The sequence below is a fragment of the Helicoverpa armigera genome, chromosome 13, assembly GCF_030705265.1.
Source record: "Helicoverpa armigera isolate CAAS_96S chromosome 13, ASM3070526v1, whole genome shotgun sequence".
NCBI lineage: Eukaryota > Metazoa > Arthropoda > Insecta > Lepidoptera > Noctuidae > Helicoverpa > Helicoverpa armigera.
The window spans coordinates 3,040,505-3,060,956 of NC_087132.1; the positions used below are offsets into that span (position 1 = coordinate 3,040,505).

General features: G+C 34.4%; 1 protein-coding gene across 2 annotated transcripts in view; it reads right to left on the reverse strand.

The window, feature by feature from the left end:
- LOC110384446 (uncharacterized) overlaps positions 1-20,452 on the reverse strand; it is a 78,053-nt gene that overhangs the window by 20,271 nt on the left and 37,330 nt on the right. The gene's annotated exons all lie outside the window — the stretch shown is intronic.

A 20,452-nucleotide genomic window follows, 5' to 3' on the forward strand; every position in this document is an offset into this window, starting at 1 on the left:
TTACATCTTTACTAACTGCAAAAAAAGTATGTTAGTGAAAGAAAAAGTAAGAGAACACTCCAAGTTTTATTTCAGTGACGACGTATTTAGAGTGTCCAAAATGCACTTATGTTCAGGAGCACTGCCCATTTTCCTCAATAAAGCCTAAAAAGGCCGGCAAAAAACACGCGACTCCTATAGTAAAAGTGGGAGTCTATATGCAGTGATAATCGCTTACCGTCAGGCAACTAGTTCGCAAAAAAAAAACAAAGTGAACTACCACTTTATATGCACTCTAAAGCATGCAAGGCGTTTATACACTAAAAATAGTAGCACCCATCCTTGGTGTAACCACACCTAGCATAGTTTAACCTAAACTATCGATTGGTACAGCAATATCTCAACTACAAGCCTCTCTGACTATAATCGAGAGGTAAACGAGTTGTAAAAGAATCGAGAGCTATTTTCGAACGAGATAATCGACTAATAGTCGCATTTGTTACGGGCTTATCTTAGCTTTAAATGTGTGCGGCAAATTAGCAGAGTGCCAAGTGTCGCGATTGTGGGAATATTTAGTCGATACCGTTTATTTTAGTACTAATTAAGGGTTTATTTTTAGCTGTAGATTGTTGCTGAATAATAATGGAATTTTGGTAGTGTTGTTGATATTTCTAGGGTTATAATATGGTCGATTATACCAACTCTTTTTTGGCGCTTTCATACTTCATTTGTTTTAAAATTGATGATTTTTTATATGAGGAGATTTTTTTACACCACATAAATGTAATTGTCGTTTTTTGAGTCAAAACTTAAAATCTATACAAATGCGACTACTCATTTCTATAATTAATTTAGTTCCACAAAACTTTCACAACACAACTTCAAAACAACTGCAATCAAAACTCAACAAAACAAAATTAATCTAGCACCCAATTATAAGGCAAGACCAGACGTTTGCATATGAATATTTCCTAAGAAAACATATGCTAACAAACGAGACAATGAGGTCTTCGCCCCTCGAGGTAACGAGTCACGTGTACTAAGCTTTAACTTAAGACTCAGGGAAGGTAAGGCACATACATACCTACTATTTACAGTGATAATTACTACCGTGTAATACCGGAGCCCTGTATTTTACAGTAAGAGCGTAAGTAAAGACTGAATCATTGTAGAATTTGAGGGTTGTGTCTGAAGTAGCCTTTACTTTCTTGTAGATGTTCAACTGTTTACTTATTAATGTATACAAGCTGCAATAAGACTGATCTAAATTGGAACTCCCTAATCCGCTTTTTGGTCGCTCGAATGAAGATTTTATATAGTCATTGACACCATAATCAAAATGTTAATGATTGACTAATTTATTCTGAAGTACAGCATTTGATGAAATTAAACAATTCACTGTAGTAGTCAATTTCAGAGGGACAGAGTTATTTAATGATAGATGTAAATAGTTTGTGTTAACACTAGAAGCAGCTATCCTGTATACAAGTTATTTTCTTCACCTGGTAAAAAATCCTACAATAATTATTCTAAGCCTAACGTTATTACAGGTACCTATGTACGACCTACAAGGTGACATTCCACCCCAGTTAAAAGTGCTATGTGACGCAAACGGCACCGGTAACACTGAGTTTATGATGATCACTTTCTCGCTTCAGCCTACCGTTGCTAAATGACGCTATATTTCACCTCGCCCCCAGAGAACGGGCCGTAAACCCGGTGTAAATTTAATCTCTATCTAAATTTCAACCTCGCTAATCTCGATTTTCGCTGGATTGAAGATTATTTCGAAGGTAACTCTGGTAAGGAGGTATTGATTAATGTTTTAGTTGCATATGGTTTATTTGTCGCCATTTAAGTTTGTTATAGTTACATGTCGATGAAAGAAAATTCAAGACACCTTGATAACTTTACAAGATGTTCTTACAATAGTCTGGCACCTCATATGTGTGTTAAAGATGGTACTATGGCAACAATCAAGAAGGAAATTGAAATAACCTTCAGTCAATCTGATTTTGAGATCAGAGACTTCTAAGAGCCTTTATTCCTAAAAAATAGTTGTCACTATCAATTAAGTAAACAAAGGAACAGCTCAATTTTCTCCGCCGAATGTTCCAGAAAATAAAGGAAATAACAAAACACGACGAAACTTAATGGATCGTGACAAATATAAACATTACGTTTTAATATTCGTGTTCTTGAGCGTGCCATAGCGACTGCCACCATTATTCATAATCAATCAACCACGAAAAATAACTCGAAATACTCATTAAGCTTATAGTATCTGCAATTATAATTATTTATAAGTAAAGCAGTTCATGGGCTTCTTACAAATTATTATGGGATAACGCATGCAATGCTACTGCCTGTCTTTTAAATTGCCATGTCGTTAAAATTTAGGTTTGCCATCAAGGTAAAATGTGCCTTAATTTGAGGTAGAATTTTTGAAATTCGTTTATGAGTTTCATGTGTTATTACTTACGTACAAAATTATAAACGCGTATTTGATCTGGTAAGGTTTATTTCTTACAAACGATTTAGCAAAAACCTACAATTTTAATTGGAAATACACATTGATACATAACTTTATATTGCTATGTAATTTACCTTAGTAAAAGGTTAAAATACAAATTAATAACACAATTTGTCGGCACAAACTACAACCTGCATTCAGACACTAAGGTAACTCGTATTAAAACGAATCGTTTTCCCGATCAGAGCCGAGCTCAGCCGAGGCGGACAACAGCTGGCTCACACAACTCCGACTCGGAACTAACACTAAGAAATGCGTAATTAGTATCAGTTGCTGACCCACTTTGTGAACTTTGACCTGACTCAATATCCGTGCATTTGGGTGTAACCGCTTACGGTTTGTAAAACGAACTTTAGCTAATATAGTATGAATGCTTTCTGCAAAATGATAAAGTAATTGCGTGGTGTTTTGACTATTTAATTTAAAGAAATGCTCGTTGTAATTACGGCATAAAATACTAGATCTAAAGATAAGAAGAAAAATTAAGGGCTGACTAAAATGAAAGTACGTGTAATGCCCACAATTTGGGACATTGCTTACGACCTAGAAATTGAATCTACCAAAATTACCGCTTATATATTATTCACCCGCTTAAATCTAGTAACAACCATAAAGGCATATAGATAGCATCACAAACAATTGCCGCTTAATTTGCGTTAATTGCCCAATGTTTGGTCAAAATTATGTCACGGAAGGCGCTACTCTACCCACAACTTGCGCCCCCCTATTTATTTGGAGTTATTACGTCTCAACTCGTGTTCGAAACAAAACACACAAGTTATAATGTCTTGTAACATTTGAAATAAAGTCCTTAAGGCATTTGTATTTGGGTTAATGATGATGATTTGATATGGTTTTATTATGCTCGCTATAGTGACTGGAAAATACATAATATAATAATAAAAATACATACATACATTTACCATACAAATGCATTTAAAAGCTGTATTTAAAAATATATTTATATTAGGTGCTTTTTGATAAACGATACTTGATTAGGTACATTTTTATTATTTGATCTTGTAGATAAACTAAGTCTAAACATTTACCTAGATTAACAATTACTAATGTAGTTTAATATCACATATCGTTATAATATCAGATGATTGCGATCAATCGATTTGTAAAATCGAGTGGATCAAATGTGATTAGGTTAATCGTGATCAAATTCCGATACCATAGTGTTTACTAAAGCACTATGCCGATTTACAATTTACGAAAGTTCGAGGTCAGTGTCCTCTGGCCGGTCTAATTGCTAGGAAAGATACGTAGAATATTTAATGTGGGTCAGTTCAAAAAAACTACGTAATAAAAACAAAGGACGGCTTTCCTTTGAATACCTATTAGTATTTTTTGGGGCCCACTATCAGTTAAAAGCTAGGTAAAACAGTAAGTGGCATGTTTCATGTATTGGAAAAGTATTTGAAACGCATGAACAAAAGAAAAGCTATTGGAAAGTTTCCGTCATTAATACTCACTTATGTAACTTATGTTTTAATTGGTTTTCATGTTTTCAGATGGCTCAATTTCGCCCTCTGTTTATTCAAAAACTAAAAAGTTATTTTCCAAGCTTGCAAATGCTTTGTCAGTAAATCGCCAGGGAAGCGTGATTAAAAACCAGCGATTTTATAAAATTAATCAACTATTATTACTACGATACTGCTTACGAAATTGCCCCCTTCGGTAAATGTCAGTTATCGAAACCTACCACTTATGTAGGTAATATTATAACAGCTGTCTAGTTAATCCCTCCAAATATATTTAAATACATAATTATTATACTCGTGTCTGGAGTCGGTTCACTATCGGATTTCAATTTCTAAATAAGAAGCGGCCGCCACAAAATGTCTACAGTGGATTGCCAAGAGGAAAACTCGTGAGCTGCGCCGACTGCTCGTTATTTGAAGTATCGTTCAAATGTCTATTTCACTTGTTTAGACTGATTTAACGTTAATGATGCTTACTTTGGTTCGTTTTACTACTGACTTCTGCCAGCGGTTTAACCCGCTACCAAGAAATACTTCGTTCACCCTGGTAAAATGTAGCTTATATAAATGGACTATCTAACACTGTAAGGGTTTTGCAAATCGATCAAGTAAGGTCTGGGATTAGCGTGTTCAAGCAAAAACTATGAAAAAACTCTTCAGTTTAATAATAGTAGTTTAGATAAAGGTCATACTATGATAGATGTTTTACAAACAAAATATCTTTTACTATAGATATTATAATATAAACCAATATGTTTAGTAGTCTACATCTTATTCCAGCTACTTCAGCCAAAACGGTTACATAATATTATTCAAATTATACGTAGTCCTCAAAAATTAAACTGAACAAATCAACAACCATAGTTATTTCCAACATTCTCCAAAACTCAACGCAAAAATACGAAAAATATGTTCTTAAATCTCCGACGCGTTTTCGTTTCCAATGTTTTATTCTTCAAATAAAATTCATGATAAAAATCACATTTGTTTGAAAACACCTTCGAAATTCGTTTCGTGTTCGCGACAGACATTTTTATGCGTTGTAGGTCCTTTTTTATTACGTCGCTGTGTAAGGAGATGTAGGTATTCTGAAAACAATAAAATCTTTTCGTGTATATTGTGTAGGATAATGGTGATGAAGTTGTTTGAATGTGTGTTTCGGTACTTGATTGAATAATAAAGCTTGATGTCTTTAGTAATTGTTATATTTACATAGCGATGATTAATTCTTTGGAATCTAAATTATATTGTGTTTGTCAAACAAACAAACAAAAACGTGAAACTATCGAATCCATTGAAGGAGAATTTGTTACACAGGTAATTCAAAGTCTGGTAAAGGACATATGCTACTTTTTATCCGTGTGTGGAAAGTAGTTCCCTCGGGACATGGGTAGAACTGCAGGGAATCGCTACTAACCATGTAAATTATTGTTAAGAAAACAATGTTTTTATCAACTTTAATATTAATCGGTCCTTGTAAAGTACTGATAAATCAGCTGCATCCGTTTACACTGTTAGCCGACTCCAACATAGTTGGGAAAAGGTTCAGAAGATGATGATGAATATTAATCAGTAACTACCATGAAAATTACATCCTCAAAATACAAACTGCGAGGAAGTTCCCATCTATTCTGAAGACCGGAATGAAAACTAGAATAATGAAGAGAACAAAAACACTACAGTTCCCGCATAAAAAGATTTCGCTCACAAAAGACAGGCCTTGGGCCAAACTACAGAACAAACTTTGTTACGCTTTGAATATAATTTGAATAGCGTTATTCCGTAGATAAAATATTATTTCTTAATTACATAGTAGCGGTCCCTCGTGCCTGAAGGCTGTAAAAGGGTCTAGTAGCTGTTTAAGTAAGGGGTGAGTTTAGAAAACCATATCTGGGAAGTAATTGCTTTTTAGTCGTAATGTTTTAAGTGGTAGTGTAGAAAAATGTGATATGAATACTTATAAAGCTGAAAAGTTTCTTTCTTTGTTTGTACGCCATAGTCGTAGGTGCTACTGGACCGATTTAAAACTAATAAGTATTATATGGACACGTAGGTATTATGTAAATAACAAAGAATGGTTAGGTCAAGTTAGGTACAACATATATTTACACACAGTAATGTCATTAAGTTTAAATACCATATAACACTTTTATCTATAAATGTTTAAAATGCAAAAAGTATCGCAGTAATGAACATTTGCCTTTCTAAGAACACCTAGTTTAGAAGCAGAATTAATTAAAACCCAGACAGTGGCGACGAGACATTGTTTAAAACAATGACATGTTAATTTAAACGTGTTATTTTGAAGAGTTATTCTTTAATTAACTTGTAAGCACTCACATTAATTAGCTTTATATTCGGCAACCACATCAAACACACGTAAATACATATTTAAACTAAAATATGAAAATAATTTGATGTAAAATGTATTTCATGTTTGGCGTGTAAAATTTTATTTAAAAAATACTGGAATAAATGCCACTATTGGAGTTATTTAGCACTCTTAATTACGATAAGTAAGTAGCATAATTAGTACTACACTAACACCTTTTTAAATGGCTTGATTAACTGCACTTAAAACTTAACTATGAGTTCTCTTTTAAAGTGTTAGCAAATTATAAAAAGTCTACGCTTTTTAACATCGAAAACTTTAACCAAACCTTGCTTATACACATCTTAATGTCATAAGATATAAAAATACCTATATTCTTTATTATGTACACCAATTTACACTAAAAAATAGGTGACAAAATGGGCGTCTTATCACTAAAAGCAATGTCTTACAGACAACCTTTTACCTCAAGTATTTTAAATGAAAAATATCCCAACACAAAATTCTAACTTGAAAACTATATGACAACATGTTTCTCAAGAACTTTACACAAAACATTCATGTAATTTCGAGACTACAAGTTGTTTACACACCTGTCTAAAATGAACTCATTGTCATTGTACCACCTGTAATATTCTAAAGTTACACCCATCTCGGTACTTTGTCAGCTTAAGGGGCTGACAGCACTCGAATTGGCTTGTCTCAAACAATTTTTTGGCCAAGTCTATACAGTTTTTGACGGCGAAAAGAATATGTATGAATATTTTCTCGATAAAAAAATTGTAAACTTACCTCTTAAAATTATCTTAGACCAAAAATATATTATTACTTCAATGTACATTAATAAGATCCATATGTAAATACAGAATTAATTTGATTTATATTTTTGACTATTCAACTCGTTTTACAGCTATTAATTAATATTATGTTATGAACGTTACGATCGTCCCGTCATCAGGCTTCTCTGTCGTACGTATTTTGTTTTGGGTACCGTCAGCCTCTTAAGGGTTACATTAAAAGGGATGTCACCCAACGTCACCCAATGTCACCTCGGAGGCGCAATAGTTACATTATTAAGTAATGAAGTAGTGATTATAGAGAACGTAATTCTTGTTTATGTTTTAGTCTTGTCAAATTAAATGCGGTTGGTGCTGTATTTTGATTGTTCATTTTGTTGTTGAAGGAATGTTTTGATTACAGGTGAGGGATTAATGACTTTTAAACGACGGTTAATAGAGCTGTAGCTATTTTTGATGGAAAATAAATACTTAGGGTATTTACGTATTACACAGAAAGGGCAGACTGCAGTACCTAAACGCCCTATACTTACGGCCTCATCTTCAAACTTAATAAGTACTATAATTAAGGTACTTTAAAATGTAATCACTATTTCATTTAGCCATAAATAGACAAGTACTTTTCAACAAAAGAAAACAACCAAACCACAATTTCATATCCACCTAACATTTAAATTAATCCACAAATACGGTAGACAGTAAAATTTAATTCGTTCCCCTGGCCATACCCACGAACTACCCACATTCTCCGCAGATGCAGGCACGAGACGGAATTAATGGAGACCGACCACATTTCATGTTAGGAGTCACGAATTGCAGGGAACATACCACGCGTGGACTCACACACTAAATTATTACGAGCCACTAAAAACTTGTATTATACCCAAGTTTCAACAATTCTGGGTAGAAGATAGAATAATTTAGTACATGACTTTTGAGATTATGTTCTAGAAAAAGTGTCTATTCTAATATAGGTACAGGTAATATTAAACGTATTTTCAATTCTTATTCATACAAGTACATACCTATTCAATGTAAAGATACTTTGACTGCAAATTGAATCTACATATTTACAAAAATAAAAAATCGCAAAAATTAAGTATAGGTTGAATAGGAAAACAGTTTCAACAATTTAGGGTAAAAGCTAATAATTTAGTACATGACATTAGAGATTCTATTCTAAAGGTTGACTAGAAAAAACTGTCTGCATTGAAGTGCAGTCGTTCGTTAGTTTTTCTTAAACTAAGATGGGATTGCAATTCGAGACGACTGGAGACAGATCAGGGGCAAGACGGCTTTACGAGCCAACACAGACGGGACGCGATAAGTTAAGAAAAGAGGCGCTAGTCCATAGATTTGTTTGGACAGTACTACTTTCCAGATCTATCAATATGCAAAGCTGATGCTTAGACTCGGAAATCAGCTTGTACTCGTACTATTTAAAGAAGTTTTAGTTAAACATTTTATAGCTTTTTAGGTCATAAATGTCAAAGTTTACGGGCTATAAATATGTTTGGATATTTGTTAATTATTTCCCAATTACCTACGCCCTAACCACTATGAACTATAAGCTTACATATCAGAATAAGTTGTGGGTGTACAAACGTAATGAAAGATGTAAGTCGTTGGCATTCGTAGGACGTTAACACTGCCAAATAACTTTCTAGTGCCTAACAAGATTTTCTTAACAAGACTATTGTTTCTAAAAATAATTGTTTACATTACGCCTCAAGGCAAAATCCTACGCGAAAGGTTACCAGCCAAATCCGCCTACTCAAAGCCTAACCAAATTGCACGAAAAGTTCAAGAAGTGAGATTATAGAATAAATACTTTAGGCTGTGAGAGCGATGGCCTTAGCTTGTCAAATAAAAAAAAACACAGTCGAGAGCTGTTGTATAAATGTTGAATCACTTTCGAGATGTTTGCTCTAAGGAGTGGACGTCCCTTAACCGACGAATGTAAATTCTTTCCCCCTTCTTCCTTTATTCGTAAATGGAGATTCCGATTCGTCTTACGGAAACGAGGAATTGCATTGCGCGGACAATTCTGTTCCCGATACTTTTATTTATATTCTTCGATACAGGAATTCAGGTTTCGATTTTATCATTTTGATTTTGATATTATTTTGCTTCACTGTGTATTTCATATTCTGTATGATATTTTCCCTTTACTTAAAATGATAGATATTTTTATGTTCTCTGATATAAATATATGGATACCAGATTTAAATCAACACAATTCAATTAACAATGAAAGACAAAGCAATCAGAGACGCAACACAGCTTTAATATTAAATGGAAATGCCATGTTACTGAAATACAAGGAGATGACTAAGGTAAACGCTTCCAGCGACGCCCAATCAATGGTCAACAAAGGTAACGTAGTTCGCTCTGATTGGTCAACGGAACCTTGTTTGATTGCTCAAAACGCTGCCCTACTGTCTATGGAATTAATTCATTTACATACTATCTAACCTCCTTACTTTATTGTAAGTTAATCCTACTAATATTATAAATGCGAATGTTTGTATGCACGGATGTGTGTTCCTCTTTTATGCAATAGAATGGGTTTAGATGAACCTTGGCAGTAATGTAGCTTATGTATCAGAATAACATACCTGCAAATTTTTATCTGAAAATGTTGGCAAAAACCAGTATGTTATAATGAATGCAAAAGAAACTTTTTTAGTACCTAATTTTTTTTGTGGGTAATATGGATGAAAGGTATACTTTTAATCCAGGTGCACAAAGCGAGCTACTTTGCCTCTAGAATAAAATAGATAAAAATGCAGTCCATCTGGACGCAGTTAAAACCGCAGAAAAAAACCAGTCTTGAATACTTTGTCTCTACAAAGAACCTTTATGGAATATATTTCTAGGAATCCAATTGCATTTGATGTGTCTGTAACGCAAATGTCTAAGAGCACACTGCAAACTTTTGGTCGACCAATAGTTTGTTCGGGCTCATAAATCAATATGTAGATGAATGGTAGATACTACGCACATTACAAAAGTCAGCTATTTGGCCAGTATCAGAGTGACTAAAAATTTTGATTGGAATCAAGATTTTCTTAAAAAACAAAAATGCTATCCATCGAATTTACAGTCGGTCGACTGTGTAGTCGGTAGTATGGGGTACTCATAGTTAACAGTTCTATTTAAGTAACATGAATATGAGCTGTGTTTAATGTTAAAGTAGTTTGTATAGCTGATATGAAGTTTGAGGTCCTTTGACAAGTGTATAACTTGTAAACTTTGTGAATAGAAGGGAAATGTGACGTAAATAGTCATTTGTGTTGTCGTAGTAATAGCGATAATATCTATGATATATGTCAAATAGTTCGGCAAACTTATAGCTAGCAAAAAACTGTCTCGTTTTAGCCCCGAATTCTCAACTCAAATTCAAAAAAGTTCATTCAAATAAGGTTGATAAATCAGCACTTTTCGAACGTCGAAAACAAAAGATAGCCCCCAAACACCTACCCTTCACCACTTCCTATGTGTTTTTGCTGGCAAAGAGAAATGGCTCAACAAACGTCCCCACTTCTCCATCTTTGAGAGTACCATATACCATATATTTGAGAGTAAATTAAAAATCATCATCACCCGAGCCTTTTCTCAAATATGTGGGGGTCGGCTACCTGTCTAATCGGACACAATTAAGTAGCAATGGTTCACAAGGAGCGAATGCCTTTCTGACCTCCTCAACCCAGTTCCCAAGGTAATCAAAAAAAATTAGGTACGAATTGTCCCCAAAATCTGTATCCCACTTAAAAATGCGACAAAAAAAATAATCGTTCAAAAGACTAGAAGTTTCCTTTATCGAATACGTTTCGTAGTTCCATGGCCGACTGTAACTGACAGTTTGTTAACGGGCGGAAAACTCGTGTATCATTACACTCGGATTTAGTACTCGGTTACTGTGAGCTGAGCTATCGATATGGTGAGCTGTAGTCGTGTGTAACTGTGAGCTGAGGTGGTTATGTGTGCGTCGTGTTTATGTGTGGGTATGGGTATGAGTGGGTAGGATGATGGCAGTTTGGTAGGCTTGCTAGGTAGTAGGATTTTTTGTTGAGTGCGTAAAGCAAATGTGAGACTAATTGGGAGGTAAGGCATAGTAACATATTGTTTTAAGAGATTTTCGTCATGTATAAATAATACATAAAGAAATCTCTTAAAACAACTCTTGTTTATTTTATTAGGGGGGAGTGCCGTAGTCAAAGGTTTATATTATGAATAACAAAAGATTTTTGTTGATTAAAAATACAATCATAAATATGGGTTTACAGGCTCCTTCAAGCCCATTTCATTTTGAGGCTTGACTATTTTCTCTTTTTTTTTATTGCTTTACTTTAAGAAGAAAAGAAAAACAATTTATTTAAGTATAGCAAAAATATTGAAAAGTTTAGTCAAAGATTAGCTCCTTACTATGCTTATAATAAATTCATCTAATAGAACCTTATTTGTTGGGACTGTTACACGTACTTTAATATAATACCTTAGTCAAGCCTAATGAAATAGCATACTTCCTTTCTCAGGCTCTCGACTCGATCTGGCTTTAAATATAAATTGATTCAGTGGTTTTGGCGACAAACCGCGACATACAGATGCACAGAGATACTTTTACATTTAATATCAGTGAGTATTAAAAGTATTTAAAGCAAAGAGACAGTTAACAAAGGCGTGTGTAGTTAATGTAATTTGTGAATCATTCGCGTGGGAGGGGTTAATTATAAAACACGTCTGACAATTATCAGGCACGTTTGTTTTGACTTCAGAACGTCCTCATTGAATGCTCGGGTTTTCAATGTCTATTGACCTCTTTAGTATATAAATTACTTAATTTTTAATTAAAATCGTTTATAAAATATTTTTTTTTTTCCGTATTTATTTACAAATAACTTTTTACAATAACTTAATAATAAATATATATACAACTAACTTATTACCTAATATATACACTTACTATAAATAAAAATATTTAAAAAATTGCATCAAAAAACTCCTCATCGCTGCCCACCGGGAGTGTACCCAAGAGGCTGGCAGCATTGCCACGTTGGATGGCAATGCTTACTTTTTGGCCAAAATAAAAACCAGCCCTTGGGTCACCTGAAGTGTCAGCAAGTCGCTTAGCGATATCCTTATATAGGAGATGAGCACTTGGACCCCACGGCCCGAGGGTTTCAACCCCAAACGGCTCAAAGGTATAGTTACCCACCAGGGTACTATATTTGCGCCGTTTGAGGTCCTCTGCAGCCGCAGCAGCGGAACCAGCACATCGCGCCGAGCTAGGAAGGTGAGATGGTGCAAAAGTATCGACGCAGGTCGCGTCCCATACTAAAGACCTACCCATCTTCCACGGGAACAACGGCATACCGTCTGGTCTCTTGCCATCGTCGCGTGCCAGACCATTGGGTTCTAATATGGCTGGAACGCCGACGGCAACAAGAGCGCGACGGATTATGTCATTGATATTCGCATGCCGTGCAAAACGGCCGGCGCTGCGGCTACATGACAAGCCGTGGTGTCCAAGGCTGCTGACAGCTTCACCACATGGGCAGCGGTGAGGAGAGCAGCACGGAGCACTCAAACGCAAGCAAACAGCAAGCCGGAAAGTGGTGTCGTCAAACAAGGTGCCTATGTTTGACGACGGAAGTGCCAGAAGCCATAAACCCGACTCCCATTCGCCCACAGCCAGAAGGCGCGCTCGCTCTGCAGAAGAAATTGACGTATTAATCAGATTATTCCGTGTAGCTCTGCAGAGCGGCTCATCCCACTGTCTCTGAGAGGATGGGTTGACGGGTAGATCAATATTCGGGCAGGTGATTTTCCAAGCCTCTACAGCCTCAGCCAGGCATGGTACCTCGCAATTGACCAGTGTGGAAGGGAGAATTTTCCTGGTCAATTTCTCAGTACCACGGACGGAGGATATAAAGGCCGGTAAACTTATACTAGAAATTTTGCGGATTTGTTTGCGTTTATAAAATAATTATGTAGTTAAATTTAAAATAACGGACAGATAGAGCTTCAGTTAAATTTAAAATTATATTCAAGCATATTTTGACCTATTGGTAAAATATATTTTTTCGCAAATATTTACTGTATTCATTTATATAAATAGCATTTAGCGATATGTAAGATAAACTTAAGTAACTTCACAAAAGAAACGAAAAAGTTGCTGTACAAACCAGCGATAGAATTACTATCACTACGTACCACAAATACTAATTATAATGTTATGTATGATATTGCTGAAAATGGTCGCTATGTTCGGATAACTGTATAATCGATTTATATAGATTCGTATATAATTGAAAGGGTCTCAACATGATGCGACATTTGGCCTCCGTTGGTTTGATAAGCTGTCACATATTGTTATTTTGCCCTACATACATATATCATATTTACATAAATAAATTATGAAAATCGTTACGAAGGTAGAATATGTACGTATAAACCAAGATAAAGGTAGGTGTGAACTTAATTCAAACAAAATGTTAAATATTGTGTTCGTGTTAAAATATTGTAACAAAAACATAAATTGTTCTGATTAAGGGCGATCACATTTACGTAATTAATGTTTAAAAGCAATAAAATGGGAACAATGGGAGATTTAGTAGTTTTGATAAAATTACGGTAGCTTTATAATAATTAATGTATGTTTTTAAAAAAATGCTAACGTTACGGAAATCTTTTTTGTGTTGTAAATTAAGTTTGATTGCGTTTATTTGCCGGCTAACGATTTCCATCTAATTCTTTTTCATCCTGTAACTAGAGAGGTATTTACATAAACTTAACTTTGCAGTCAAATAATTTTGCAATTACTTATTTTAATTGAAATATTTACAATTTTAATTTTAAAAATAGTAAAATTGTATTCACCTATCTAACCTATTACCTATCTAACTTATTACCTACTTACTGTACACTTACGATAATTATTTTAAAAAAGTGCAATTAATAATATATTCACTTATTCCAAACAATATATACCTTACATTCAACATTTATAAGTGTCCACAGAAAATATCAAAGGACTCATAAAATTAAGACAAAATCGATACTAAAGCTAGTTTTCAACTAAAGAACAATTGTTATCCCCAATGGACAACAAAGCATAATACTGCACAAATGTACTTGTACTGGAATTACGAGGGTATTTTCCAAAAGGTATGTCTTTTGAAAAATTGCTGAGGGAGTGTATGCTTTTATTTTGTTTGAGAAAATTGAGTTTTCTTGTTTTGTGTCTTTTGTGATGTTTTTTGATAAGCTTTGTTTTTATTTTTTAAGTTGATGTGTGCCTTTTGTCACGTACGTTTTGAATGGTGTGATTGCATCGAGTGCAGAATGTAATATTTTTGAAAATAAATTCGTTCTCTTCACAGTCAGTATTTATACGACAGACGTTTCTTTATTCCATGTTTGATACAAAAATGATGAAAAAAAAACTTTAAAATTATAGGGTATTAATTTTCTGGCTTTTTGTCTGTACCTTAAACTCCGATCTTAATCAAAGAATCACAACAATTTCCAACAACATTATCAAATTTACATTCTAAAAACGAATTAAAAATAAAAAAGCATAAAAGTGAATAACATTGTAAGTAGCGTCTCAAAGCTACGACAGGTGTCTACGGCACGCTACGACGCTACGACGCTACGAGCGTAGCCGAGCGTGTGCTACGCGCTGATGCACAATGCTAGAAACGTAGCGCTCGGAGTAAATGTTGCTTTCTGAGGTACTAATAACTCTTGCTGTATTTATTTTAAAGGGAAACTTTGGAATAAATTATGCATGTTTTTTTAGAAAAGTCTTCTGTTCTAGTTTAACTTCTGAAGTTGACTATTTTTTAATTTGTTTCTTCAGGGTTTATTTTGACTTGAAATATAAAAGGTCAAATAACAAGTTTTGGATAAAATTGTTTTTTTTTTAAAGAAAATTAACTTTATTTACAATTTGACTTACATAGATATTTACAATAAATATCAAAAACTATCCTAGTAAAACAAACAACTAAAAAGCGTCAAAAAATTCGTCCCCATCGTATTCTTTTACATAAAACCCATCAGATTTTAATAACTATCGAAAAGAAACCAATTATAAAACAGTCAACCAATCATCCAATATTAATCAATTTCACATAATTTTCCTTTAACACTCCCATCGCATAAGGTATCTAACAGAATTCGTGGAAGGCTCTCAATAACAGTAAACACTAACACACAGACACAACGCGACCGTGAGCCAATTAGCGATAATTGTGTGCTGATGATCATGGGTATAAGCGACGATATGTATATATCGTCGCTTCATAAATAACTGAACCCATTAAAATATTAAAAAACTACAAAAAAGCTGTCTTCAATAATATACTAAAACCTTCTTGTAAGTCCGATATGTAAGTCGTATACTTTGTTGTAAAAGCATAAAAATCGGTTCAGCCAAACATGGGACAATACAATCAACCTGCAGACATACATACCTCCTTTTTATGAAGTCGGTTAAGTACAGTTTTCGTGGAAGGCTCTCAATAACAGTAAACACTAACACACCGACATACAACGCGACCGTGAGCCAATTAGCGATAATTGCGTGCTGATGATTATGGGTACAAGTGACTATACGTAGATACAGTAAAACTCAAAAGTAGATAGAGCACAAATTAAAATTTATTATGAAAAAATATAGGTACTATACTATGTTGTTAAACTAAAAATACTTTTTGTAAACCCCATAAAAATCTATTGTGCCAAAATTGAGATAATGGCGAAAAGCCTACATAAAAACATACCTCCTTTTTTGAAATCGTTTCTCTTCTTTACAACAATTACAGTACTATACTTACAAAAACAGTAAACACTAATATACGGACGCACAACGCGACCGTGAGCCTATTAGCGATAATTGTGTGCTGATGATCATGGGTAAAAGTAACGATATGTAGGTACAGTGAGCCTCAACAATAACTAAAAAAATTAAAAAACTACAAAAAAGCTGTCTTCAATAATGTACTAATACATTCTTGTCAGTCCTATACATATATAAGTTGTATGCTTTGTTGTAACCGCATAAAAATAGTTTCAGCCAATCATGGGACTATATAGTCTGAATCACCAACCCGCATTGAGCAAGCGTGGTGATTAATGCTCAATCCTTCTCCGTGTGAGAGGAGGCCTGTGCCCAGCAGTGGGACGATAAAAAGGCTGTAACAGTAACAGTAAACATGGGATAATACAATCCACCTGCATACATAACATACCTCCTTTTATGAAGTCGGTTATGAACAGTTTTCGTGGAAACACACACTAACACACGGACATAACGCGACCGTGAGCCAATTAGCGATAATTGTGTGCTGATGATGAGAGGCATAAGTGACGATATAGAGGTACATTGTACAAAGCGAAACATAAACCCCTTATTAACCTAGGTAGACATATGACCGTCATCATTAACAGGTATGTTAAGCCTCAAAATTAGTTCAACAAATCTAAATTAATAATACTGCTTAACACCGAGGCATTGATAGAGTATACCTATGTATCTATACTAATATTATAAGGAGGAAAACTTTGTTTGTTTGGTTGTAATGGATAAACTCAATAACTGCTGGACCGATTTTAAATATTCTTTCACCATTATAAAGCTATATTATCTGCGAGTAACATAGACTATATTTTATCCCGGTGCGGGCAGTAGCTCCCACGGGACGCGGGTGAAACCGCGGGAAAACGGCTAGTATGTAATAAAAAGCTATATCAGTTCAGCTTTTTCGTTGTATGGAATTCAACCCCACATACAGCTTGGTAACAGAAGAGTGGATGGACGGACAAAAGATGCTTGTTTGAGCGTTAAAAAGCATCACCGATATCAAAACTCCACATTTATTCATGTAAGTAAAACAAGATAAATGATAGAATTAAACATGAATCAACCTCAACAGCCGCGACGGCCATAAAACTATTAAGCGACGTTAAAAAATGTAATTAAATTGTGATGGCCCACAAAGTGATCTGTCACGCCAATCACGTTGAAACGATAAAAACAAGCAATACATAAATTACTTTGAATTCAATGATTTTACTAATTGGAAAAGAAAGAGTTTCTCTATCAATTTGAACATAATATGTATATGTGACTGACAGGTATCTGTGGAGATCAAAGGAAATCCTATTTTCAGCAGTGGACGTTCTATGGCTATGATGATGATGATATGTGACTAGGTCTTATTCTCTTGTAAAGTTCACTAAACATAGGTAAAGTTTGCTAAATTCGAAATGTAAATTATCAACTTTGAGACCAATCTTTATGTAGACCAATGCAGTTAGGCAAGCTTGATCTATATTTTCGTTTAGTCTAAAATATTTGCAACACAACAATAGTTGGAAATAATATTAAGCGAATATTTTACCGATCTTTTTCCCAAATCAAAAATACAAGTTAATTAAAAATGATTATTTTGGTATCGTATGTCAAATTATACTGTGAACTGTTCGTTAAAATTAATTTGATGCGGACAGAAACATGATTGGCGTGATTATTTCAATAATTACTTTATAATTTTGAATGGAACAATATCGTAATAACGTATCCTATTACATTTTGTTAACTCGTGTTTTGTAAATTTAAGGAATTATAGAAATACAATTTAGTGTATTGATTAAGTAACCTTTATTATATTTATTAGGGGTTAAAGTATGAAATTGCCGTTTTATTCTAGTAGGTTTTTGAATTGCCATAGAGTCTTCATGGTTTGAGGTTTTCGAATGAAACTTTTTTCACGTGGTTTCTGTGATGTTCTTCTTTTTAAAAATGTGAAACATTTGATTATCGATGTTCAATTGTTTTTGTTATTCAACTTAAACAAGAAAGATGGACACTGCGAAAATTTGAGTAATTTTTGAATATGAATTCCGACGCGGAAGTAAACGGCAGAAACAGCCCGCAATATCAATGCTGCATTTGAAGAGGTGTCTGCTAATGAACGCACCGTGCGATTTTGGATTAAACGCTTTCGTGGTGGAAACTTCGACTTGAAGAACGAGCCATGAAAAAGACCGCCTGACAGGTGATTATCGAGAAATTAAGAGAGACGGTGAACGCCGATCCTAGTCAAACTACCCAGATACCCAGCCGAAGACGAATAATGTTGAAAAAATTAGCAGTAAAACAGCCACGACTCATGAATCGACCTTCACCGTTATTGCTCCATGACAACGCGAGGCCTCATACAGCAAAAGAAACCGTTTTAACTCTTCAGGAACTGCAGTTGGAAACTATTCGTCTTCCTCCATATTCGCCAGACCTTGCTCTAACGGACGACCATTTTTTTTTGTGATTTGGACAATTATCTGCGTCACAAGAAGTTTCTTTCCAGGAGGCAGATCAAAATTCTTTCACACAGTTTGTGCAGTCTAGATCCTCAGAGTTCTATCGTAACGGCATAAATGACCTTCTTATTAGATGGCCGCAATGTATAGATAATAATGGCAACTATTTTGATTAAATAAGTTTGTTAAAAATTAAAAAAAATTACAAATTAGATTTTCAGTACAAATCGGCAATTTCATACTTTAACCCCTATTATTACTGGAACACTCAGATATAATATTAAAAATAAACAGTGAAAGAAAAGCAAACTCAAACAGTCTCACCTACTTTTTACGTGTCTATTTGTATCAGACAATCCTAGAACTGTCTTCTAACTTATAAAATGACAAAAGACGATCACAAAACAGAGCGGTAGCTGTCAATAAATACTTAAATAGTCTATAAATATCATAACAGCTCATACAACTTTAACCTTTCTAAGTGTGAAATGTTTTTATCACAGCTACTAGCGGTTTTTCCGCGGTTTCACCCGCAATTCGTGGGGACTTATTTCCGTACTTGAATTAAACATTACCTATGTTACTTGGGAATAGTGTAGCTTTCTAACAGTGAAAAAGTTTTTCAAATCAATTCAGTAGTTTCAGAGTTTTCATTGCACAAACCAACAAAAAAATCCTTTTTATTAGATTAGCGTAGTTATTAGGTACATTTTGCTGTTACTAAAATTGATTTATAATTTGTGCATAATTAGTTTTCCAACACATGACATAGGAAGGTTTGCTTAAAATTTTCGCTTATTAGACACATCGAAAATGAATGGTGAAAGTTTGCACTACCCTCGTCAAATGGTGGGCAGTTGTAAATAGGACTGGCTCACTCCCAGAGGCCCGATTACAACATTGTTCACTTAACACAATGTACCGCTAAATATAATTAGAGCATCTTTCTGTTTTATTTTAATTGTTTGTAGTTGAAAGTTTGGATAGTCTTTTACATAAAAGCAGTTTGCGCACAAATGATTTTGCAGTACAAGTCCCAGATAAAGATTCATTGTTTCAGCAGATATATCTAATTAAGATAACTTTTTAACTTTTACATATATACGCGTACATAGGCACAATGTGGGTCAAAATACTTGATCGCATCATGGTCTTCAAAATTAAAAATTCCATCGAAGACCCATAATAATGTTTCACATTCTTATAAACCCTTTAAAGTATTTCAATCTTAATCTCATTTTGTATAGAATTTGTAATGTCACGTCACTTATTTTGGTTGGCGTCCCATCTATACTAATTTAATAAAGAGAAAAACTTTGTTTGTTCGGTTGTAATGGATAAACTCAAAAATTACTGGGCCGATTTTAAATATTCTTTCACCATTAGAAAGCTATATTATCTGCGAGTAACGTAGGCTATATTTTATCTCGGTGCGGGCAGTAGCTCCCACGGAACGCGGTTGAAACCGCGGGAAAACGGCTAGTAGTCTATATAAGCAAAATATCAAGTAAGGCGTGGTCAAAACAAAAGACAGCCCATTAAAACTTTACATCTAAATTACTGCACGCACACATACCACATTTACACACACTACAAAAAAAACCTCGGGATTACTTTCTCGTTCCGCAAGTCATTACATATTCGGGTCACCGTGTGGCCTACGCAAAAAATGTCATCTTCACTTCTTGTGTGTGTTTGTCTGTCCGATTTCACCGGACAGGTCGCGAGATTTTAATAATTCGTGCGTCCGGACACGGGTGTGTATGCGTGCCTTTATATGACCGTGTTTATGGGGTAAGATGAGGTGTGTGAATTCTAAATTGGATTTTTGTTTTTTTTTGGCGTGGTAAATATTTTGTTAGTGGCTTATTTTTTAATTTCGGAACATATAAAAGGGTGGGCATAAGAGGACAGCGTCATATTTTTTACTAAAATGTTTGTTTATGACGTTTTTCTTTATTTTGCCAAAACAGATGATTACTAACTGTAATAA